This window comes from Triturus cristatus, chromosome 10 (assembly GCF_964204655.1).
Source record: "Triturus cristatus chromosome 10, aTriCri1.1, whole genome shotgun sequence".
Classification (NCBI taxonomy): domain Eukaryota; kingdom Metazoa; phylum Chordata; class Amphibia; order Caudata; family Salamandridae; genus Triturus; species Triturus cristatus.
In genome coordinates, this window is record NC_140593.1 from 502,640,292 (window position 1) to 502,665,929 (window position 25,638).

Consider the following 25,638-nt stretch of genomic DNA (forward strand, 5'->3'; position numbering starts at 1 on the left):
TTACTTCATGTCATGCCATCAAGACTGAAGGTGTGCTATGTCACTTCTGCTACTACCCCTGGCATTCTGGTGAATTGACGTCAATGAACCCTGGTCCCTCCCGGGTCTCTGTCTACACCCCTTGTCGTATTTTATTGTGTGCCTCTCATATTCTACGGATGTATGATGATGCAATGCAAACCAACACAACGCACACCATTACATCGTATTTCTCACATCGCACGCACCGTTACATCGCATGCATTCACCACGCAAACCATACCATTGCACTGTGCCCTCACATGCATGCAAAAGACCTTTACAACGCGCACAGAGACCACGCATTGTATCACACCGCAAAATCCTCCTTAACGGCCACCCAAACACAGTACAATGCCCTGACACTTCCCTCAACCCTAAGATGTAAACAGACAAGGCAAAAACAGTACCATACATTAAAATTAACCCTAATACATAAAACACTACCATATACGACTCCTAACCCTAAGCCCTAACTCCAAAGCCTAAAACACTCCCATATTCGACTCTTAACCCTAAGCCCTAACCCTAAAGCCTAAAACACTACCATATACGACTCCTAACCCTAAGTCCTAAAGCCTAAACACTACCAAATTTGACTCCTAACCCTGAGCCCTAACCCTAAAGCCTAAAACACTACCATATCCTACTATTAACCCTAAGCCCTAAAGCCTAAAACCCTCCCCTCCACTACACTCCCCATAACTACCCTAAACCCTATCCTTACCTGTCTCTCGTCGTGGTTCCAGCGTTGTCTCCCCGCCGTCCGTGTCCCGGCGCCTGCGTTCTAAAAGCTCCTGCGATCTAATGGCGCCCGCAATGTAACGTCGTGCGTAGTGAATGCACGCGTCGTAACGTCGCGTGCGTTGTGACGGCACGCGACGTAAACGCATGCGATGTGACGCATGCGTTGGGATGGTCGTTCGCCATATTCTACATGCTGTTCTTCTCACTCCCGGTTTCTCAGTCCAGGTTATGATGCTCTGCTTTACTTGCCACTAAACACTGGAATTATCACAACTCAGCTTCTATTACAAATTCCTTAAGCTTTCTTCTTCGGCAACATCGGTTTTCTACTCCTTTCTGGTGAGTCCTCTGTATTATGATATTGTCGTGCTTATATTTACATTTACTTTCATAATATTTCACAAACGTGTACAGCACTATAGCAAACGTGAATAGTAAATAACTAACAAAAATAACCCTTTCCTCGCCCAACTTGCTTGGTTTTGTTCAAGGCAAGCAGCAATCGCACGGTCAACTTGTCAAATTAATAACAGGCCCTGCCTCTTGCAAATGACTTCAAAACTCGGTGTTGTGACCTGAAATGACGCGTGACGCGTTGATTCTATGTTTAAATAAGACATGCCTATTTTAGAAATGCCTTGTCTTCACCTTTCTCTCTTTCTTCATTAATCAATATCCATATTTGTACACTGCATCATTATCACAAAAACAAAAAAATAATTAAGGCCGCCATTATGACAATGCCATAATCACATATATTTGAAATACTCAAGACAATATATACAGGAACAGCCTATAGCTGCTATGATGCTCCGCTGCTTCTTGGAAATTAAGCCTCATGTGCAAATTGCTTGGAAGCTAATGGCACCATTGCTGAATGCTAAACAGTTCCTGGAAAGTGAAGCGTCAGTCTATTATTATTCTGCTTAGCTACTGGCGCTGGTCAGTCTGTCACTTCAAAGATGGCCGCCTTCTTACTGCGCGTTGTGTGCAGCGCAGCTGTTCCATACATTCTGAATGTGTCTCACGAAGGAGTGCCAATGTAGATCACATAGGAGCATAGGCAAACGCTATGTTAGGCAAAATATTACAGTCTGATGCAAAACCTTTATGCTACAGTTAGCAACAATGTCTTAACTCAAAATGATGCCATCCCAAATATGTCATGCAGAAAGAGGGTTGTGGCTCTCATCAGCAGCTGGACCTAAACACCTATGCATGGTTTACAAAGTTTTGTGTATCCCACCTTGGCTGAGCTTGCATTGTACACTCAACCGAGTTTGTGTATGTAATTGGAAGTGTGTTATATTCATACTATGCCTCTCAAAATAAGCTGAGTCGACACAGCTACTTTGTCGGCGATAAACCTTGATCACAGTGACTCCCAAGAACATAATTAACCAGAAACCTACTTGCCAAGCAACAACAGAGCAGGATGCAGCATCCAAAGTAATGAACACATAACATTTAGTGTGCATGCAGTGGTTGCCGGCATGGCTCGCGGGTGGCAACCCGGGGGTGGACGCGAGCAGCGGGGGTACATTTGAAAAATAAACTTGCCTTGCCGGTGGGTCCTGCATCTCTGCTCCTGCTTTCCTCGTCGAACTTGAGGAACAGGAAGTACAGCCAGGCCCCACTGATAAATCACAACGCTGTTGGGATTGGTAAGCACCCAGGCTCCCCTTACAAATCACAGCCGTGCAGTACAGCGTTGTGATTGGTCTGAGCGTCCTGGTTCAACGCTCAGCCAGGGAATGGGGGCCTGGGTATGTTCTCCACGCAGGCTGTAATGCAGCCTGCATGGAGAACAGGGAAAGTGTCGCATGACTGTTTTGGGCGGCTGAGAGGGCCGGCCAAATAGTCATGTGCACTTAGGAGTGTGTAAACCACTCCTCTCTTGCCCTCCTCCGATAGCAGAGCAGCCCCTGCCACTCACCCACCTGTAAAGCAGCACAAGCATAAAATGATAATAACTCAAAGTTATTATTTTATGTTTCTACATCTCACTGCTTAAAAGCAGTGGGGCGATGCTTCTCCACTATAGCGGAGGAGCCGCCACTGGAATGCACCCCCTTTACCGCCCTAACACAATGCCATTAGTAGCCCAAGAGACAAGTGGGTTATTATGTGTGCCCTAGATGTGGCCTATGTTTGTAATATAGATGGAGCAAAATGTATAGTCAAGGGAGGTTTTTGAGCAGTGCGCATGCTAAACGGATATATTTAAAGGTGCACTCAAATGTGATGGTAAAGGAAAAGGAAGCAAAGTGGATTATGATAATTTCCTTGAGTTCCAGAGTGTGAAAGCTGGAATGATTTGCAAGTTTACTGGATGCAAAGTTCAGCAACTAGGTGGGTATCTCTTTGACCTGTTTTACATCAAATGACAATATTGTGCCTTTAATTCTCTGAGGAGCTATATAAGTATTTATTTTAATGCCATTTTATAGCTTTCAAAGGTGTTGAATCGCTGTGTGAAATGCTGCTGCTGCTGAATACACTACAGAGAGGCTAACCTAAGTCAGTAAACCCCCACCTGAGGAGACATCAGTATCAAATATCTACAACTACAGAAGACCTACAGCCCCCTTAACACCTCCAAGCCTTGTTCCCTAACACCATTGTTAGCTGTATACATATCCTATGGTTGTTCAGACAGCATGAGCTGCAAAGACTCCTCCTTGCAGGGATATCTGTTTGGCGCTGATCCTCATGAATAAATAATTTAATAAGTTGGTCAAATCCCTTTTCTAGAAACTAGCTGACTTTTAAAGACATGCATCTGTATATGTGAATTTCTCTGAAACCCAAGTAGGGGTTGAGGTTTGCTATCTAAAAACTAAATAATAAATCATAATCGTAATAAATTAATAACAAGATGTGGTTCATATGTAACACACAGAGGGACATCTTATCTAAGTCATCTGAACCCCACCTCACCCCCGCCCCTGGTCATTGAACACAACAGCAAAGACAATAAATTAAAGAAAACTTGGAGGTTATTGTAAAACAGACAGTGCCCACTAGCATGGGTACTACAGTGCTTAGAGTCACACATACACCCACCTCTGATAATGTATCTCACTCTACTTGTAGTACAAAGAACCATGCAGACGTCCGCCAGTGGAACTCCATCTTACACACCTTGCATAGAGGAGCAGCTCAGCTGATGTACCTGCAGTCTGCAGCAACACTTGATTTCATGGTGTTTAAACCTATTTGTGTCTCTGGCGGTGCTCCTGAGCAGGGCCGGACTGGCCGTAGCAGGCATCAGGCGTTTCCCCAGGAGGCTGGAAGGGTGGGGCAGGTTTTGCAGCAGGGATGGCTGGTTTTGTAGTGGTGTTGCAATATCGACCCCCAGCAACAAATGCAGCAGTTCTTCCCACTTGAAACCCCCCAGGGGAGCTGATCCGACAAAATTGCCAGGGCGTCTTTGGGTTCCCATTCCGGCCCTGCTCCTGAGTCCTGTTCAGTAGCACCCCTTTGACTTTTCCATGTTTGGACGTATACAGTGTGTCTAATACGTCTCTATTCTGCAACTGTGCCTGCTGTCATAGTGCTTAGATGCACACATAACTCTGCCGAAGTCCCTCAATCCTGCTGCAGTGTCAGCTGTTTCAGTGCTATCACCCACACACTGCTGGCTAGACGGCTGGCCATCATACACACTGCAAATTCAACAGCCAGTTAAATAACATTCTCTGTTTTTACTTGGCTGCATGACAACTAATAATCTCACATCCATTCAGCCCCATGACACTCCAAATTACATCTGTTTTGTGCTACTGGTCATGCCGTCCACGGTAGACAAAAACTTATGTTTATTCTGCTACCTTAATAACAGCTCGTTTGGATTCTGTGTATCTATCATCTGGACATAAAAAGTTAAACATCGCCTTTGGAACTAGCAGATAAGTAAGCTGCAGAAAATATGCATATGTCTATGCATAACTATGCTTTGTAGACAGTCCCTATGCATTTTATTGTGTGGTTCCTTCCTAAATGCATGCTAACCCTGTTCCCCTGGAGACACCATGAACATGCTTCGAGCACATTTGAAATACTGCTTTCAGGAACACAATTTGCATAAGACCTATTATCAAAAAGCAACTGCTGTGCCATTAACAGAAAACAAATATCCATTATTCATCATTTTTAAACAGTTTCAAACATATTATTGTTATTATGCACAAATGTCATAAACCTTACAATAGGTCACACCTCCTGCATATTTAAGGCCAGCAAATGCCTATGTTCTAATTTTCCAAATCAAATAAATATATTGTTGGCAATATAAAGAAAAAACACAAAGAAGTGCCATATTTAACATTGCATGTAAATTAGTGCACCCCTGGCATCAGAGACTGTTGGCAAACACACAACTGAACTTTGAGGTATAAGTTAATGATGGAAAGGAAATAAGGGCGCTGGGACTGGAAAACAGTAGTACATTCCTCCTCATTGCTCTCCTCCCATCTGTGCTGCTGCCAGAGGAAAACAAACATGTAAATTATCTACTTATCTAAGACAATTTAACAGCATTACAGTGCCATGTGGGTGCCCCTGGAAGGTCAAGATCCATCCCGTTGTCAGGTTAGTGAGGTTTCTGTAGGCAGCCATACCACTGCTGGACCAAGCAGCTGGAAATGCAAACCAAATAATCACAGCTGCATGAAGAGCAAGAACTTTGACTGTGGAAGCACTCAACTTCTGCCCAATCAAAACATGTACTCTGGTTCCCCAACATGTGGGAGGAGCCAAGTCCTTCTCTGCAATACTCCGGAAAACTCTGTTAGGATGATCATATAAGGTCTGGTGACAGCTTCGCTGTCACGCCAGACCTAAACAGGTGTCAGTCAGATACATGGCATTAAATGGCAGTATAAACAGAGACTTACCTCGAGAATGAGGAGGCTTACCAGTTATGAAGCTCAAAGCAAAATGCACATTCTAGATTTGCCTGCCAATTTTATCCCCATTAGTTTTTATGTATCGCTGTAGTTTGTTTCCCTTGAACTAGATAAAACAACGAAAACAATGATTTGTAGGTGAGCAGTTCAGGAATGGAGACAGAACCCGTAAGTATGGCCTAGAGTGAGGTGTTCACCCAAATGTAAAGTAGTACTTTTTTAATACTACTTCACGTACAGTCGCGGCTGGCAACTATGGGGATTGGTGGGGTGGGCAAATGGGTAGTGGGTAAAAATAAAGATCACTTACCTTGAGCACGTCCTACTCCTGCTGCTGCAGTCCGACGCGGGCTCCAGCCAACAGCCTTAACCAATCCTGATGCTGCTCTCACAAGCATGAAAGAAGCGCCAGGATTGGAGGGAGCGGCCTCTCTCGCAGCTCCCGAGGACACTGGAGCCCTGCACGCGCTCTAGCTGGGTTAGAGCTTCCAAAGGGACATGCGCACTTTGAAAAGTGCCCAGACAGCCCACCCTCCTCCCTGCCGCTGACTCATCAAGCCCCACCCATCCTGACCCTCGGTTCAGGATGGGGTATAAAAAACAAAATGACAATACATTAACTTTATTACTATTTTATTTTTCATTTCAGGGGCTTTTTTGGGCAATATAGGAGGCAGGGGGTCGCTTCTCCGCTCTCATGGAGGAGCCTCCCCTGTTCACATAGAACAAATGCCTTTGGTGAGCTGCCCCAGGATCTTCAAATGCATTTTATGCAAATATTCAAACACTATTGTAATGCAAACTTTTGTTTAGAACCTGCCTAAAGTCATTGAACAAGCCTGAAAATCTGAAAATTCAAGGGAATGAATAGTTGCTTACTCAGTATTCAAGACCCAGCCTGAGCCTGCCAGCTGCTAATGGAATTTCTCACTAGGTGGTTCTAACGCGCTACATAGATTTGCACATAGATGGCAAAGCCCATCTCTGCCGCACACACAATGAACGGTTACTTAACATGAAATGTGTTCTCAGTTTTTAAGTGTCTGCAGTTATTCTCCTGTCTGAACAGCTCTTTCTTTTAATGGCTTGAGAAATTTCCCAGGAGGCATCCTTTCTTTTAGAGATTCGCACTCATAAAGCTTTAACATATCTGACGTGACGCTTTTTGTCTTGTTCGCAACCTATTTCCAACTTCCAGTTTACAGAGAAAGTTAGTCAGGAAACCAGGCTGTAAAAATTATCTTTGTGTTTTCCTTTAGATGAAAACGAAAAGGAATGAATAAAGTTGTGTTATCGCTTGCGGGCTTAGGGGCATATTATCAAGAAATGGCGTTAAAATTATCGCCACTTTAGCGGCAGAAAACTGCTTGATAATATGCCCTTGAAAATTCCCATAGAAGCCCATGTTCTGGTCTCAACGAGGTCGAGATTGAGTTAATGTGATCTTTCATGGAAAGGTTGTCATCTATGAGTACACCTACATTTTTGGCAATTTCTTTAGGGGTTGGAGTAGACCCCAATTCAGATGGCCACCAGTCATTGGATGAGACTGTGTGTGTCTTCCCAAAAAGCTAAATTTTCATTTTATTGGAGTTCAGCTGAAGGAAATTAGCCATGATCCAGGAAGCAGTCTTTATCGTGCAGTCCCTAAATTTATGCTTAGTGGATTCATGGTTTGGTCCCATGGTGATGACAGGTTTAGTGTCATCTACATACGAAATGACTTCAAAGCCGCATGACTAAATAACCTTAGCCAAGGGAGAAACATATAAATTAAAGAGAGTGGGACTCAAGATGGATTCCTGTGGAACCCCTTTTTCTAAGGCCATAGCTTTTCGAGTTAAAGAGGTCCAACTGTACCACATGTGTGCACTCCAATAGAAACCTTTTCAGCCATCCCAGTGCTTTGTCTCTGACACCAATCTACCCAAATCTCTGGATTAGGGCAACATGAGATATGGTGTTTAAGGCTGCCAATAGATCCAGGACAACCAGCATAGCTGAGTTCCCCTGGTCTAAGGCAAACCTGATTGTGTCAGTGGCCTACACCAAGGCTGTCTCTGTGCTATAAGATGCACGGAAACCTGACTAGGAGGGGTCGGCAAGAGAATGGATTTCTAGAAAAGAAACAAGTTGTTGGTTGACCAGGGTCTGCGTGAATTTTCAGAGAAAGGGAAACAATGACCAGGTCTGAAGGGTCAGTCATCGTTTTTTTTAAAATCGGTCTGTCCTGGGCAGCTTTCCATTTGTTTGGAAGAGCTTCCAAATTTAGAGAGAGGTGACACAGGTCAGTGATTGGAGCAAGAAGTGTTGGGGCCATAATAGCCATAATATGAGGGGGAACAGAATCTTCTTGAGATCCAGATTTGATCCTGTGGAGCAGGACCAGCAGTTGATCAGGGGTAGCAGGATTATAGATTTCAAGAGTTGCCAAGGGTTTTAATGGGGATTGCCCTCCCAAATCTGTATTTTTTAGAAAGGATTGGTCAATTTTATTTATTTTATGTTTACAATGAGCTGTGAGATCATCATTGAATGCCTGAGATGCTGGAATGCTGGGAATATATATTGCGGGGTCGGTAAATTCCTTTAGGATTTTATAAAGCTCTTTCGATTAATTACCTGCATTATTGATTCTATCAACTATGTGAATCTTTCTTGCCGCTCTAATATTTTTGTGATAATTTCCTAATGCAGATTTGTAAATAAGTTTGTCCTCTGTGAATGTAGAAGTTCTCCACCTTTGCACTAACTTTCTGTAGGCTCTTTTTCCCCTTTTTAGGGATTCAGAGTACCAGGGCGAGGCAAGGTTGTTAGTTTTAGCTTTGCTGAATATAAGAGGGGCAATGGTGTCTAAGGCCTGTGTAAAAGCACCCTCTGAAAAATTTAAGGCTGTATTAAAGCCTCCGTAGTCCCTCAAGCGTGGAGGGGTGAAAGCTGGGGAAGATAACGAAGGCACTACCCTCCTTCATGGTCTGGTGGGTATAGAGACACTAGCCTTAGCACCTCTTGGTTTCTCCATATAAAAAAAAAGATGATGGTGGAGTGGCCTGTCCAGATCTAAGCAAGGGGGGGGGTCTACCTCTAAGTTTAGAGCATTGAAAAATCAGCATGTGTCCTGCGGTATAAGTCTAGACTTGCACTTTTTGGTAAAGCGCCAAAGACTACAGATGCGAAAGCAGGGAAATAGTATCTGGACCTAAGCTCCTTTCTGCATAATGATTGAAATGACCTATCAGCAAGAAATTTTACGCAGCCAAAATGTGCGGGGCAAGCCATTTCATGAGCTTGGTGCTAAAGTCTTTCCTTACACCTGGTGGACGGTAGACTAAAGCCCCCCTCCATGTTGACTTTGATGTACTTTCCAATTTAAAGATAACCATCTCTATCCAGTTGGCTGAACATGATTCTAGAACCAAAACTTTTAGTGGGTTCCGAAAAGCGAAAGCCAACCCTCCTCCTAGATTTTGCATGTCTTTCCAATCTGATTAGGCTGTATTTAGCGGGGAATGCTATTGCAATACATGGAGAAGCTGCAGAGTGGAGCCACGTTTCAGTTATGAACCATATATCTGTTTTCTCAGAGTCCAGAAGATTCCAAGGTTTAAGCCTGTTTTGGGATGGATCAGGCACTCAGGCAAAGGTCATGAAGTAGAGAAGATGAGGGCCTGGAATTTTCAGACAGCACCCTACTCTTATTTATAAAAAGTCATTGCTCCGTGACACAAGAAAGCTTGCACTATACTTGGGAGGACGAGGGAAGGCAAGTAAAGTCGCAAAAGCTACAATGAGAAGGACCTTTCTGATCCAGAAATAAACCCCCAATACTGAGAGGGCTAAGGGTTGCTCTCTTTATATCCATGAGGTCGGCACTGGTGTAAAATAGTCAAGACATGTTCATACTTACTTGAAAAGATGCAGTATCCCTGGCGGACGGCGGCATCTAGATGCGTTTCGGCACGCTGGCGGTGCGCCCGCTGTGCGCGTCAGGTGTGCGTCCGCATGTGCATCGGGACACTACTTAAATAGCTATAAGGCTGCTTAGTTACAGTACAGAAAATTACAAGACTAGACCGCCATCACCTAAAGATGGCAGACTGTGATGATCGAATCAATAGGCTGGTTTAAGATTCGTTCCATCTGTGCAATTGGCAGACCCGGGAACCGGCACCAGAGAGAGTCAAGTACATCTATACAAATTTAAAATATTGCTTTAATATGCAAATGGGTGCTCCAGGACCTAAGTGAAATTCGGGAGTGTGCAAACTAATGCAAAATTATTAACTGGGTATTTTCTTGAAGGGGTAATCTGGAGCCCTTGGTGGCTGGTTTAAAAAAAGCCCCTGGACACTCCAGGTGCATCTGTCACTTTCCACATCTCCTGAGGCTATTACAGCAGGCTTCAAGAGAGATAGAGAAAGAGAAGGACATAGGGTAGAGGTAGGCAGAAAGTGATAAGCCTTATTTATCACAAAATGGCGCATTCCTGCCTTTTCCCAGTGCTGACGCACTGCGTTGTAGACAGGATTGCTTTTATGTAGGAAGGGACACCTTTCTGCACAAAAACAATCCCCTGAGGCATTTTTCTTTCATTCTACAGCACACATAGAAAGAGGAAAAAACTAGGAGAAATAAAGATATTTTTTGTTGTTATGCCTCCCATGGGGAAGCATAGCATTTTGGTGCATTTCCAGGTGTACCAGTATTGGTGAGTCTGAGAATGTGTCAAAATCCATGGGTGGATGTGTGAGAACACCCACGCACGACCCATGGAACGCCTCCCTGGGGCAGAGTCACGCAAGGCATCGATTTGTGGTGTGCTGCGTTATTTAAGGTTTATCAAGCCACTCAGGGCCACACTAGGTGGCATTGAGTAGGTTGATAAATCACATTTCAAGGGTTATGTCGCTTTTGCAACACGCAGCGTGGTGCAAAAGCGACACAACCCTTAATAAATATGCCCCTCAGTCTCAGCTTGTCTTCCAGGCAGAGTTACATCCCCCAGATAGGGCTAATAGACAGACAGCTCTGCACCCTCCAGTGACATGGATGCACAGACACCCAGGGGTATGCCTTCATGCCCCTTGACTGCTTCGGGCGGGGAATGGTGCGATCACCCATTCCAGACCAACAAATTGCAGACTAAAACAATTTGCGTGAGAAAGGTACATCTGTACGTCATTTAAAATATTACAAAGAAATTAACAATAGCTATTCAGTACAAAACGTCCCAGTGACTGCTTTTAAAGGAGCAGAACAGTTGTCTTGATTGCTCATTGTTCACTTCGATACACATTTTTTAAACACAATAACTTTTTTCAGCTGTCATACTTTTTTTCCTGCTGATTAGTGAAGGGCAACAACAGAGACTCAGGTAGGGACCTATTGCAATTACTGTTTTTAGTCACTCCTGGTGATGAGTTCTGGCAGGACCCGCCCCACTTAAAGTCCTGCTTCCATAAAGAAATGGACTATCACTTTGGAGCCCGCTGACCCAGATTGTTTAGAAGGAAAAAGTAGGCCTTGGCTTTCTTACCCATCAGACCTTATGTCTGTCTGTTCTCCTTTGCTTACATTCAATGTAGCTTTTCCTCAGGCCCCAATTTGCTTTTTGGGGAAAAACACAAGCCACCAAAGGAAAATTAAGTTGTGTAATCCTGAAAATACTGTGAGTAGAAAACAAGTCATTAGGAGGGTGTAGCAGAATTGTCTTTGTTTGAAGTATCGCTAAGCATTGACTTGAAAACAAAGATGCAATGCTAGATTTCTGTGTCTAGATATAAGAATTGGAGAATTTAGCTGCTCCCAGGCAGTCACTCTCTTAGCCTTTGCCCTACTATCTGGTAAAACATGGGCTCATTTCTAAAAATTGGCAGGTTTAGTGGATATAGGAATTTACACAACAACATGTATTAACGGCGAAGAAGATGTCTGGGGTATTGAAGTGGTTAATACATACAACAGATAGAGGGATAGAATGATACACAGACAGACTGATGAATAGATAGATAGATAGATAGATAGATAGATAGATAGATAGATAGATAGATAGATAGATAGATAGATAGATAGATAGATAGATAGATAGATAGATAGATAGATAGATAGATAGATAGATAGATAGATAGATAGATAGATAGATAGATAGATAGATAAGTTGATGTTTGAAGAGATGTTGGGTAGATGGTAGTTAGAATGTATTGAAACAGTCAGAAACTGGCACGAGCAAGACTAATTGCTTTTGTAGGCCAAATTGACAACTTTCAAGAGCCACATAGACAGTTTCTTAGAGCAAGATTAATTGTTTTCCAAGGTCAAAGTGAAAGATCTCTTAGGGTAATTAACAGTTTTAACCAATATTGATAGCCTTTCAGAATTAGAGAGCCAGCTTCTGTAAGCAAGATTAAAAGCATTTAAGTAAACTAAGTGACAGCATTTTGGAGCTAGCTTGTAAATTGGCTGAAACAGAATTCAGAGCTTTCAGGCAGTTGGATTTTTGCTAAGAGGGGTCAAAGTGTTGTTTTTTGAGCTATGTTAGCAGTTGGTGGGCTATTGGGAGCTTTTTGAAGTACCTGATTTAGGGTTTGGCAGAGGATTACTCTGTTACAAATATCCAAAAATACACCTTATTATAAGTGCCTTTAAATGCAATTAAAATGTAACATACTGGTAATAAGGTGGATGTAATATTTGTCACATTTATGACAAAGTAACCCATCCACCAACCTCTAAATCAGTGGCTTAGCTTTTGGGCCAAAAACGTTTTTGATCAATATAGAATACGTATATATTTGTAAGAAATAGGGTTACTGGTTGACTAGGGTGTGAGCCCTGGTCAAGCAGCAACCACAATCCTTATTAGGGTATGGCACAAGAAAACGCAAAATTAAACCCCTGGTAGCTTAGCACAGAGCAATCAGGCTTAACTTAGAGGCAATGTGTGAAGTAATTGTGCGAAACATCAAATAGAAGAAACTGCGAATACATCATACAATATGATCCCACACCAAGTTGAAAAAATAAAACATGGCCAAAATGATAAAATCCAATTAGTAGAACAGGAGGTATACAATTTTAAACTTTTAGGTCAAAATAGCGCCAAAAAGCACAAAGCTCCAACTGTGGACATCTGGTCACATCGGACCGGGACATAGTCTGATGGAGTGCGGGCCAGCTACAGGGACCCAGTCAGGCCTGATGAACAAAGTACCTTTAATCATGGGTTGCAGAGCAGTGCATGGATCCATGTCGAAGATGTGTTGCGCAGCAGAAGCGATGCTTCGGTTCTGAGATGCGTTGAGGCTGCGGTGCAAGGTCCAGATAACTGAGGATCCAATCAATGGAGCTTGTGATGCGAAGTTTGCAGTCAGAGGTACGGCACGCAGTCAGGGCGACGAGTCAGTTCTAAAGAGCTGCGAAGGTGCGATGCCGAGTCTGGCGTCGTTGTCAAGGCTGCCATCGATGAGAGATATGAGGGCCTGTGCCGAGGATACATCACGCAGCGACCGTTCTCAAGTCGATGTGGGCTGCGATACCAATGTGAGTCTTTGCGATGGGTCCAAACCATGCAGGAGCAGAGATGCTTCGGTTCTGCTCGGGTTTCCAGCACACAGCGAAGGAGATGCATCAGTTCTCATGGATAAACAGATGCTGGCAAAGCACCTCAAGCCCACTTCCCAGGACTTAAGCCCAGTACTAGGGTGGCACCACTTGGCAGAGTAGACTCACCGATGACAGAGTCCAGGTGCAGATGCAATGTTGTTGGAAGCCTGTTATGTCCCTGAGGCTTCAGATCAAGATGCCAGCCAACTAGCCATTGGAATCACTCTGGGTCCTGGAGTCAAGAGATGAAGGCCCAGTCCTTCTCATCCAGGCAAGAGGGCAGCAGGTCAGCAAAGCAGGTGTCCAGTAGAGTGCAGTCCAGCAGAGTGGCATTCCTTCAGCAGCACAACAGTCCTTCTTCCTGGCACACTATCCAGACATTAACAGGTTTACTAAAGAGTTGGTGTCTGAGGTCCTTCGTTTACCCTGGTGCCCTTGTTCTGTAAGGGGGGAGAAGCTTCTAGACAGTGGCTTTGAATTGCACAGATGCCCTGCCTGCCCTGGCTCCAGACTAACTACAGGGGGGATGCAGCCCTTTGTGTGGGGTCAGGACACATCCTATTCAGGAATAAGAGAAGCTGGGCCCAGCTACATCCTGCCAGAGATGGCCCATTCAGTCACACCTAAGCTCCCATTTTGTGTGTCTGTCTAGGAGGAATACACAAAGCCCACCTGACAACTACACCCTATCATATAACCAAAGGCAGGCTGCATAAAACAAATGGCTAAGGCAAGAAAATCTTCAGAATAATAATTTAAAATCCAACTTCACCATAAGATTTAAATTTGGATTCCAGAGACACCAAACATGAACCGGTCATTTTGTCCCCTTTGGAAATTACACTTATAAGATGTAATAAGGCAACGCCTCGTTATTCTATTAGAGTGATAGGCCTCGCAGTTGTGAAAATTGAGTACGCGTTTTTGACTACCAGAGCATGTAACACTTAAAAGTTATTGTCCTGCTTTTTAAAAACTTTGCACTATTCCCCTCCGGCCTGTCCACGGACGACCCTAGGAGTGTTTTATATATATGAAAAAGGGAGGTTTGGTCCTGGCAACAGGTTTATTTTTCCAGGTCGAAATGTCAGTTTAGAACAACACACACAGGCTCTGCAATGGTGGCTTAAGACATGTTTGAAGGGCTACTTAAGCGGGTGTCACAACCAGTGCTGCAGGCACCCTAGTATCATTTAATTCACTACCACTTTACCAGGGACTTATATGTATATTAAAAATGCCAATTGAGTATAAGCCAACGTGACCTTGTTAACAGTAGAGAGCACAAGCACTTTAGCACTGATTAACAGTGGTAAAGTGATAAGACCAACAAAAATGAATTCAGTAAAAAGTGTAGGGCAAAGGCAAAAGGTTTGGGGGGTAGACATGCCAAAAAGGCCAGGTCCAACATTTTTAAGCTCAGTTTTAAAGGCATTTTCTCGTGAGAAGATTGTTTTGGGGCCACATTTGAGGTCAGTGTGCAGCATTTGCAGTATGAATACGAATCATTTTGACAAAGATTTGGTGCCTATGGTTTAGCATGGATAAGCAAAAGAAGTGAAATGAGGTAGCCATCACCAGGAAGGAGAGAGTTTGCCTGGTTCTCCGCATTTCTATCAGACAGGACAAAAAATTGGACTGTGTTCTTTTCTTTCAGATACATTAGTTTTCCATGTGGCATCCTATAGGTTCACCTGGTGCTTTCAGTATTCATTTACTACTCTCTTTTCACAATTTGTCTGACTTCCTATTAAGGTTTCATTCCTATTTGAATGACTTTTGGTAATCTACAACTTTGTTTGGATTGGTGGAGCCTTGGACGATTGATACCAATCTTCAGATTTATAGCACTATTGCTGACATCATCATGTTTGATTCTTGTGAGAGAGCAGATTATTAGTTGGAGTGGATGGTAGTCCACCACAAGTAATATTCTCACTATTCTTGTATCTTGTTAGATCGAGTAATGGTTTCTGTAATTTAAACCTGAGCTCAACCCCGGGAAGCTATGCCACAGAGCAAAAGGGCTTGAAGAAATTAAAATGTGTAAACTATGTAGAAGTACCAAAAACAGTTAAAAAGGTTGAATACACAATACACTCAAATTCCCACTCTAATTTATAAAAATAAAGAACAATTTATTGATCAAAACCACACCATAGCAACAACAATACAATAAGGGAAACTGGAGATAAACATTTTAAAGCTTTAAATGAAAATAGAAACAAAAATTAAATGTCAATGATGGTTGTCTGGTTTCACTTCATTGGTAACGAGGCACGATTTAGGGCCGGACGCTAGTGTGAGTCAGATACAGGAACCAGGTTCACCCCTGTCCGAAGTTTTACCTTCTGTCTTAGTCTCTGCAATGAAAGTCAAAAATCCTCAAAGAGCAATGGCAGCAGGCTATGGCTTAGAAGACCATTGACTTTCGGCAGATAAGCTCAGAGCATTCATGCCCTACGAATGTCCCTTGCCTGCCAGATACTTTAGGAGCCTTTGCGTGGTGAAGATTTCTACATTAGGACTTAGACCGTTTTTTGGAGCTCGGATTCCTCCAGTGGGGCAAGGCTGGAACCAGTAGCCGAACAGGGCTCTACGAGGCTGGCTACCTTCTCTGTGAGGTCCCGCTAAAACAGATTTGTTGCTGTGGAAAAGCTGGTTTAATAGACAATCATGTTGCTCCACCTCTAACAGCAATATTGTCCATATGGAAGAAGCACATGGCTTATCTGTTGGTCCCTCATAGTATCATGAATATTTCTAAGTTCATGTTTAGAAACGTTCACTTTTAGTATCTCACTCACTCTATGCAGCGACATAATCTAATGTATTAAATTATGTTAATGAAACTTCCGAATGTTAAGGAAACAAACTTTTTTTAAATGCAAGGGTCCTTGTTACGAGTATAAGTGCTATTTACTGCACCTGATAAATACTGGCACCACGGGGTACATTATTTATCAGGTTTAATGCATAACACTTACTACTCTTTTGGTATTTAGTGCACCAAAATCTTCATCATACAGTGAATACTGCATGTTTTCCCCTGTTAAATTTCAACAGGTTTTTCAAAACTCATAACTCTGACTCCTGCGCAAACAGGGTTTTACACAGAGATCGAAAAACAATGACCCACTCGTATTTAGGCCCTAAGTGGCAGATACATCAATCGTTTTTCCATGCAGCAGAAGACAGCGAGCCACCTTGCAGCGCTGCAAGGAAGGGAAAGGAAAGGGCACGAATGCACATTATTATCCATTATACGGCTCCTTCCTGTCCTTTCCTAGTGCTGTTGCACTTTTAAGTGCCTAGTGACAATACAGACACCCCTGCATCATGATGCAAGGGTGCCTGCGTTGTAGGCTGGATCATTTTTGGCAGGGCGGGACACCTTCCTGCACCAAACAGTCTGCAGAAACAATTTCCTCTTTCTATGTGTGCTGCAGAAAAATAAAGAGATTTTTCCTCGTTGTGCTCACCCAGGTAGGCTTAGCATTTTGTTGTATTCTCAGGTCTACCACTATTGGTAAATCTAGGAATGGATGCGTGGGAACACCCACACTCCACCCATGGAACATCTCCCTGCCGCAGAGTAATGCATGGCAGTGATTTACGCTGCCTTGTGTTAATCTAGATTTACCAAGGTGACCTTGCGTGACTTGATAAATCTCACTTAGGTTTTGTGGCACCTTTGTACCACCTTCCGTGTCACAAGGGCGACGCAAAACCTTGATAAATCTGGTCCCAAGTGTTTAGTATTTTTCGTGGTTTGTTTATCATGTAATTTACTTCTCAAAAGAGTTGCATGGCTCGGCTCGTTCTTTGACTCTCAGGGCCAACGCAGGCCCCTGGCTTGGTACTGGTTTGGCTCTCCCTATTATAGTGCTGGCATGCTTTCCTCGAACTTGGATATAATTAGGCAGCGCGTGACTGTTTAATTTCATCTGAATGTTTCTTAATGTTACGTCATGATCTGGTGGTGAAAATGAAGGCTTTGGAAGCACGAGATCTGCATTTTAATCCTAATTTATCCTCATGACAACCTAGTCAGATCCCGTGCAAATCACTTCCCTTTTACCTCAAGTACATTATCTCCCAAACTGTAGTCACTTGAGCAAAGGCAAAATAAACGGCCCTACTGCAATGTAAGTGGACGCCATTGACATTTGTAAATCAAGTGTAGTTTGTGATAGAAAATTTCAAAGTATGAACCATGGAACACCTTTACGGCTGTTTCACATTAACGTCCACTAGATGTCAGTATAATTCAAAATAACGCTATTTATGGGCGTCATCGAAATGCCTTTGTATCATTTTAGGTCCTGATGCTCGCATGTTTTTCGGCTTTCATTACAGTTCGAAGCAAACATTTCGAATTCGAATACAGTTCAATCATTAAAGTCACAAAATTACAATACAAATCACACTTCATTTAAAAAAAACCTTTTCTAAAAATTGAAAACACAAAGGTTGCACCTGTAGCTCCCCTCTAAAAAATAAAGATTTTCATCTTTGAAGCCAAGTGCCATGAAAAAATGCCCAAAGAACGGTTGAATAATCTTCCAGATTTTAAACAAGCACTGGCAAAGTCAATCGGTCTGTATTTGGCTGATGACTTTTTTTTGCTTGCATTGCCAATGGTTATTACTGTTTGCACGTTTTGAATGAAGGGACATATTGCAAGAAAACAAGCACTGTCTAAGAGACAAAATGTATATATTATAACTTTATTATGTACAAGCACACTTTGGTCCCTGGCACTGACGGGGAGACTGCTTATTGTGGTGATGTGCACATTGTGCAAGAGCAGAATGCTGTCACTCACAGTCAGGTAAGCAAATGGGTGAAGTGGGCTGACCCGGGTATCTATTCCGTATGCTGTGGGGAGCATAAGAAAATGTTGATTGACACTACAGAAGACTAATGGGTGAGGAGGGCTGTCTGAAAGTCCCTTGAAAAATATATGTATAGTACATATATGTATATTATATATGGAACTCTGCAATTCCTATATAAAAACCTTTCTCAAATGTCTTTACAATTGGTGACTTGTGATACAGCCACTCAACAACTATAAAGAAATTACGTCAGTACTTAACTGTAATCACTTATTACAGTTTAGTTCTGAAGTCACAGTGTCTGCTGCAAGAGCCAGCAGCCAAGGGAAAGGCAGGGCATAGAGCATAATTGAAGCAGCTGTTTAAAGAACAAAAACAAACATTACTTTTCTTTCTTCTGCTCTGTTGTTCTAGCTGTACATTATCAAAAAAAGGAGATAGTAATGCCAATATGTTTATTTATTACACTCCTTCTGTAATTATAGAAATGTTTGTATATTTCTGCAAGTTTCTGCTGTGCATGTTTGTTTTTAAATTAACTTGTATTAAGCTGATTCTAAAATAGTTTGCATCAAATATATAGCAGCTGTTTTGATGTGTTTAATTTTGTACGATATTCCATTTTTATTCTTCATGTTTGTAAACATGTTCTCGCTTTCATATGAAAATGCTATGCACCAAGGGCCAAATTTACTAAGATTTGGTGCAACGAAACACAGCAAGACATCTTGCTGCTCTGCATCAAATGAAGAGAGCAGAAATATGTCCCAATGATTAAAATATGACACATTTCTGCTGTCTCTCTCTGCGCTAGCACACTTGTGGCTGCTAACCACCAACGCAGGCACCCATGTGTCATGGTGCAAGGGTGCTTGTGTTACAGGCAGGATTGATTTTGTGCAGGAAGAAAGACCTTCCTGCACAAAACAAATCCATAAAGATATTTTTCTTTTGCTGTGTGTGCAGCATAATGCAGCACATGTAGAAAGAGAAAATAGCTAGGGTATATAAAGATGTTTCTCCGTGTTATGCCTCACCTGGGAAGGTGTAGTATTTTTACACATTTCCAGGTTTACTAGTCTTAGTAAACCTGGGAATGCGCCAAAATCCATGGGTGGATGCATGGTAATACATATGCTCCACCCATAGTACCCTTCCCAATGCAGAGCAAATCAAGGCAGTGACTTGCGCTGCCTTGCGTTACTCCAGATTTACTATGAATGCAGAGCCATGTAAGGTGGCTCTGCGTGTCACAGTAAATCTGACTTAAGGGTTTGCGTTGCCTTTCTTCACCTTGCGTCACCTTGCGTGATGCAGTGGCAACTCAAGCCCTTGCTATATCAGGTGCCAAGAATGTAAGTGGTTTGTGATAAAGGTGATGTTGTGACCATGTATTATAAGGAATAAAGTACCCCCTGGTGTACATAATAAGGATACTGCAACTCACCTCGAACTTCCATAACCGTATAAAATAACTTGGCCTTCTGCCTTGTTTTCTTTATATGGTCATGGAACTCCTCTGTAACATGCAATATCCTTATAATTACACCAGGGGGTACCTTATCCAATAAATAGACCTGCACCCGTGGCCGAGGTTAATCCCTGCACCCTGTGCCATGGGGTGCAGAAATTAACACCACCTCACATTTCCGTATGGGAGTATGTACTACGGCTGGCATATGACTGTAACACATGCTTCCATAGGGAAATGTCAGAATGGGACGGCACGATGTGCGGTCGCATCATAATGAGGCGGTCGGGAATTCCGATCAGAGGTCATTCGTTCCCGTTTCCAAAACGGTGTCAGGTGGATGCAAATCTGCCCAATATCGTGAAAGGCCCCATAGTCTGTTTTTGGAAAGTCTAAACTTCCCAGTGGGACGAGGCAGTGGGCTGCAACAGAAGACAGTTTCAGCGGCTTGGATACCTCTTTGGCAAAGGACTGCTGAACAGTATTTGCTGCTGCAGATAAAAACATAGAAGGAAAAGGCGTGAAGTCAACCCGACTGGCAATGCACCTCAAGCAGATAGGTGAGCAGGTTGGTTCTGGTCTCCTCCTGGTTCTCAGAGCAGGTTTTGACCCAAAAAATGTTAAATCCTCAGTTCTGGGTTTTGACAATCTTGGCAACTTTAGCACCACATTCAAGGGTCCAGAACTGGTGGGACACCACTTAGGGGTTTAGGACTCACTCAGATTGGGTCTAGGTAAGGGTTCAAGATGGTGGGAGCCTTTTGTGTCCCGTGGTTCTGAACAGGAGGCCAGCAAACTAGCCCTTGGAGTCACTCTGGTAGTAATGGGTTCAGGTGAAGATGCAGGGCTCTCCCCTGACGGTTCAAGGCAGGCTCCAGGCAGCAAAGCAGTTCCAGGTACAGCAATGCAGTTTTGCACAATGCACAACAGGTCACAGCAGCAGGCAGTCCTCAGAGAGCCCTTCACAAGGGCCAGGTGTGAACTGAACAGTGGGTCTGCAGGTCCTATTTTTAGAGCTGGTGTCCTGCCCTCCGGAAGGTGGGAGAAGCGTCTAGAATGTTTCTTAGAAGTGCAATTGCCTGACTCCCCTTCCTTGGCTCCAAGCCAACTGTAGTGACAATGTGGAGGCAATAGGTCCTCTGCGTGAAGGTAGAGCACAGTCTATTCAGTTGCAAGTGGGGCTGAGTTCAGCTTTGCCCCACCATCCTACCAGCAAATGGTCCATTCAGGCACACCGAATCCCTCTAGTTTGTGACTGTCTGTGTGGAATTCTCAAAGACTAACTGTCAATTACACCCATTCATGTGACCCATGACAGACTGCAGACACAAAAGGGCAGGAAAATGCCAACTTTCTAGAAGTGGCATTTGCTAAATTGTAATAAAAAATCTGCCTTTGCCATTAAGGAGGATTTTTCATTATAATGTCACAGATACCAAACATGAACTATCTACTTGGTCACAATCTAAAGTTAGCACTTATTAAATGTAATAAGGCAACCCAATGTTATCCTATTGGACGGGTAGGCCTCACAGTATTAAAAAAATAATTTAGAAGTTGTTCACTACCAGGATATGTAAAACCTAAAAGTACATGTTCAACTTTTTAAATATAATGTACCCTGTCCCATGGGCAGGGCCTACCTATGGGGTGAGTTATTTGCAAAAAAGGGGAGTTTAGGGCTTGGCAAGGCGGTTGTGTTGGTAATTCAAATTGGCAGTTTTAAACTGTATTTTGTGTGCAATGGCAGGTCTCAGATGCATTTTAAGGTGCTACTTAGCTGGGTAGCACAATAAGTGTTGTAGGCCCACTAGTAGCATTGGATGTACAGGCCCTGGGTATATGATATACTATGCGACAAGGAACTGATAAGTAAACTAAATTAGCCAATCAGGTGTAAGTCAATCAAACCATGTTTACGGAGTGAGCACAAGCACTTTAGCACTAGTATGCAGTAGCAAAGTGCTCAGAGTTCTAAGGCCAACAAAAACGAATTTCAGCACAAAAATGGGGGTAAGTAGGCAAAAGGTTTGGGAGTGGCCCTGCAGTGAGGGCCAGGTCAAACACTTACCTTTTTCAACTTAGGTGTATTTTTGAAAACCTGCCTCTCTACAGCGTCAGTGCATCCAAAAGGCAAGGGAGGGAAGACCGGCTTTTTTTCAGAAGCTAAGTCTGAAAAATGCTTCCCTCTTATTTGAGGCGCGCCATAGGCAAAAACATTTTTGGCATGTGGCACTGCTAGTCCTACACCACCGTTCTTTTGTTATAATCTCCATGTCTTTACTTCCATCTCCTCCAGTTAACCATTGTTTTGTAGAGTGCTCTGATGTGGCTGAAAGGTAACCTCTTGATGCTATATTAGTCACAATAAATAACGTGACTTCAAGAGTACTTCACTAGCGCATGATTGTCGATAATCCGAATTAGTTAATTAAGGTGTGTTATTAGTTAATTAAGGTGTGTTAACTAGTGTTTAGGGCAAAACCATACTTTGTTGTTTATTCAGGAGGCTGATTCTAATTTTGAAATTGATAAAAATCATGTGCTTCTGGGCAAATCACTTTATCTCCTCAACCTCATATTTTAAATGTTTTTAATGTAATGCAAGTATATGTGGTGTAAAAAGATAACCACCGTGTTTAGGCCTGTATTGCATGTCCCCATCACTTTCTGGCTCCACTTTAAACCTGACCCCCTGCCTGCAAAGTGCTACGATGCTCCTCGGTGATGGCTTCATTGCCATGACACATATCTAAAAATTGATAATCTTGTCACCCAAGAGGCGGCACAAATTCTACCCAAATAAAATAACTTTAAAAACCTGATCAGGAATACAAATCAGTAAGAATTTGAAAGAAAGAATGATGACTGAGACATTGCTAAGACCATCAGAAATCCACATAGATGATCAATTCATTTATTCATGATTAAATGAGCATTTAGGTTGAAACAGGCGCTTTTAACGTTTCTAGGCACTATGGCAAGTGCATGTTTTGTTGGAAATCTTACCTCGTTAATTACTCATTAAACCACAGAGACTGCGTTGTCTCTTAAATATAGTGGCTAGTTCTTCACAGCATAAATAGGATGGTATTTTTCCTTCTTTTATTAATAATCTTCATGGCTATTATTACAAAGCAAAACATTGAAAATTTTACCATATCGCTTCATGCTTTTTATAAAACAGTTTTTTGATGATGCTTGGTTTTATTTCTTACCTCTGGCTGCATTACACGAGCAATCTCTTTTCTGCGTCATACCTGGCCTCCATCCTTGCCTGTGTTTTGTCTGATTGCTGGTTGTATGTGGATTGTAATCAAAAGGGAGGAAGACATTATCTATAATCTCCTGTCTCGCTTTTAACCCTTCTGTACCAGGCATGGGCCACCGCTGTTCATGGTTGCTTAGCAACACCGAATAGAACCCAACAGTGACTGAGACCTTTGACTGATCATTTGGAATCATTCATCTTCTTTCCAGCGCAAACAAAATAACCAGTTGCTTATATAAGATGCATTGCTGCTGAAATGTCATTATAGCTCCATTATAAGTTTTCAGACTTTGCACCCTTCGTTTAGTTTTTGTCGGTAGCATTTAAATGAATCACGCCACACACGGAACTCGGTATTACATGTCATTATTCCTGAGTGTAACGATTATCTGACACGTACGGTGCCATGAAGTTTATTAACCACACCCAATCACTTACGTCACTAGACTATGGAGCCTGTTAGGGACCATAGGGTCCCGCGCTCTATAATACACAAGAGACTACATCTCCCCCTTTGTTAAATAAAAAGTACAAACAAAAATAAAAAAAAAATATATATATATATATATATATGAGGCGGAGGAAACATAGGAGAATCAACCGCAGCAGGCACTGGTGATCTGGATAGTGATGCAGTCCTGGGACTCCCCTGGCCCTCAGATGGCAAAGTCTCACTCCGGAGGTCTGGAGCGGACAGACTCCAAGGCAGGAGCTTGAAATGTGAGGAATCCCTCATAATAGACTTTCCAGGATGGTGAGCAGTCACCATGTGTCCCTTACAAATCACAACTTGCAATGGATCGGCATTGACTGGCGCATCAGATTTGCGTTTCCGCCTCTGCTTGACAAGGACGTGGTCTCCTTTCTGAAACGTAATGTCCTGAGCACGGCAATGCTTGTTTACATAAGTCCTCATTCTGGACTTGTGATATGAATCAGAGAGTCGAACTTTCTGAGCATCCGTTGTTCTTTTTGGGGTCCACTGGAGAAGCTTGGCAACCATTGCTCTCCCGAACATCAGGCTGGCTTGGCTTTTGCCGGTTGCAGAATGGGGTTAGATCTGTAGGCACAGAGTAGAATGAAGAATGGACTTGAGCTCGAGTCCCTCTAGAGCAGCATACTGGCCAGCTTTCTTTAGAGTGCTCATAAAAGGCTCAACAATGCCTTTGGCCTGGGGCCATAAAGGTGTTCTTTTCTGAAGCTTTATATTCAAATGAGTAAGAAAGTCTTTGAATTCTCAACCATTGACTGGTGGGCCATTGTCAGATTTGAGAATGGACGGAGCACCCCAGGCTGCAAATATGCCTTGTAGTCTTTCAATTATTCGATCATGAGTCATTGACGAGAGGTCTTCCACCAGAGGAAACCAGGAGTACTCATCTACAATTACCTTGAGGTGATAGCCATTTTCAAGAGATCCAAAGAAGTCAACTGGAATCTTCTCCCAGACCGACATCTTTAAAGGATGCAGTTACACAAATGACAAGCCTGGCGCTCTCTCTCAACTCGCTCAGCAAGATGAGGGAACCAAACACGGTCTCGGAGGGCTCACTTTGTAGTGATAATTCTACGATGTCCCTCATGTGCCACTTCAATGACTTGCTGTCGTAGACTTTGAGGAATGACAATTCTCAACCCTTGTAAGATAATCCCTTTTTGTGTAACCGACAGTTCATCACGCACATTCTTGAATTTCTGATATTCACTGTCATTATCAAGAGGTTGAGCATGTATTCTTCAAGACTGATTCATGTGTTTGAGTATGAGCATATTCCTGTCTGCATTATTAGCAGCACTTTTTTGCTGCACAGACACCGCTGCAGGAGTGCTGGATCTCACAATAAAGTTAATATAGGCATCAGTCATTTTGGAAAGAAGACCATGGCATTGCATGGGAAAACGAGAAAAGTAGTCATTTAGATCTTTTCCCAGCTGGTACACAGTGATGTAGTCATACTCTTGCAGTCTCAGCCCGCACCTCTCAATGCGAGGGGGCATCTTGGCCTTTGGATTGCCAAAGATAGTTAGCAATGCTTGATGATCAGTAACAAGCGTAAAATGTTTCATTTACAGAAACACATGAATATGTTTGCAAGCCCACACAACAGCTAAGCTTTCTTCCTCAGGTTCTGAATAAGCTCTTTCAGTTTGTGAAAACTTTGGCTAGCATAAGCTACAATAGACCTTTGTGCGTTTGCATGTCCACTATGTTGGGCAAGAATCGTGCCCAAGCTCACTGGGTTGGCATCAATAACAATCGCTGTATGCAATTTTAGATCAAAGTAAGCCATCTCAATAGCATTTTCAATTGCATGCTTAATCTTCTTGAAACTTTAATCACACTCCCATACCATTGAAATGAAACATTCAGTTTTGTTAACTCTCTCAATGGGGCATTCACAGTGGCAAAGTCACGGATGTACCTGGAACAGTAGCTGGCCATACCAAGAAAAGACCGCTGCATGGTTACTTCTTGTGGGGGTGGGGGGGTAGATGACAATGCCTGAACCTTGGCTGGATCTGGAGTCATTCCCCTTTCAGAGAAAATGTGCCCAAATAATTTTATCATGTTCCTTTCATGTGTCCCCAAATACTAGTATATTTTCACTGTAATTGAAATCATGCGTGACTGGCTGTATCATGCGACGAATGACATCTTGGAAATGTTCGGCAGCTGAAGACACTGAAATTCAATCTTTTGTATCTGAACACACTAACATGAGTTGAAAAGGTAGTAATTTACCGCAAGTTTCTTCCAGTTCGAGCTGATGATATCCT

At 42.8% G+C, this 25,638-nt stretch overlaps 1 protein-coding gene across 1 annotated transcript in view; it reads left to right on the forward strand.

Annotated features, from left to right (window-relative positions):
• Positions 1-25,638, forward strand: part of PTPRN2 (protein tyrosine phosphatase receptor type N2) — a 2,166,812-nt gene that overhangs the window by 461,249 nt on the left and 1,679,925 nt on the right. The gene's annotated exons all lie outside the window — the stretch shown is intronic.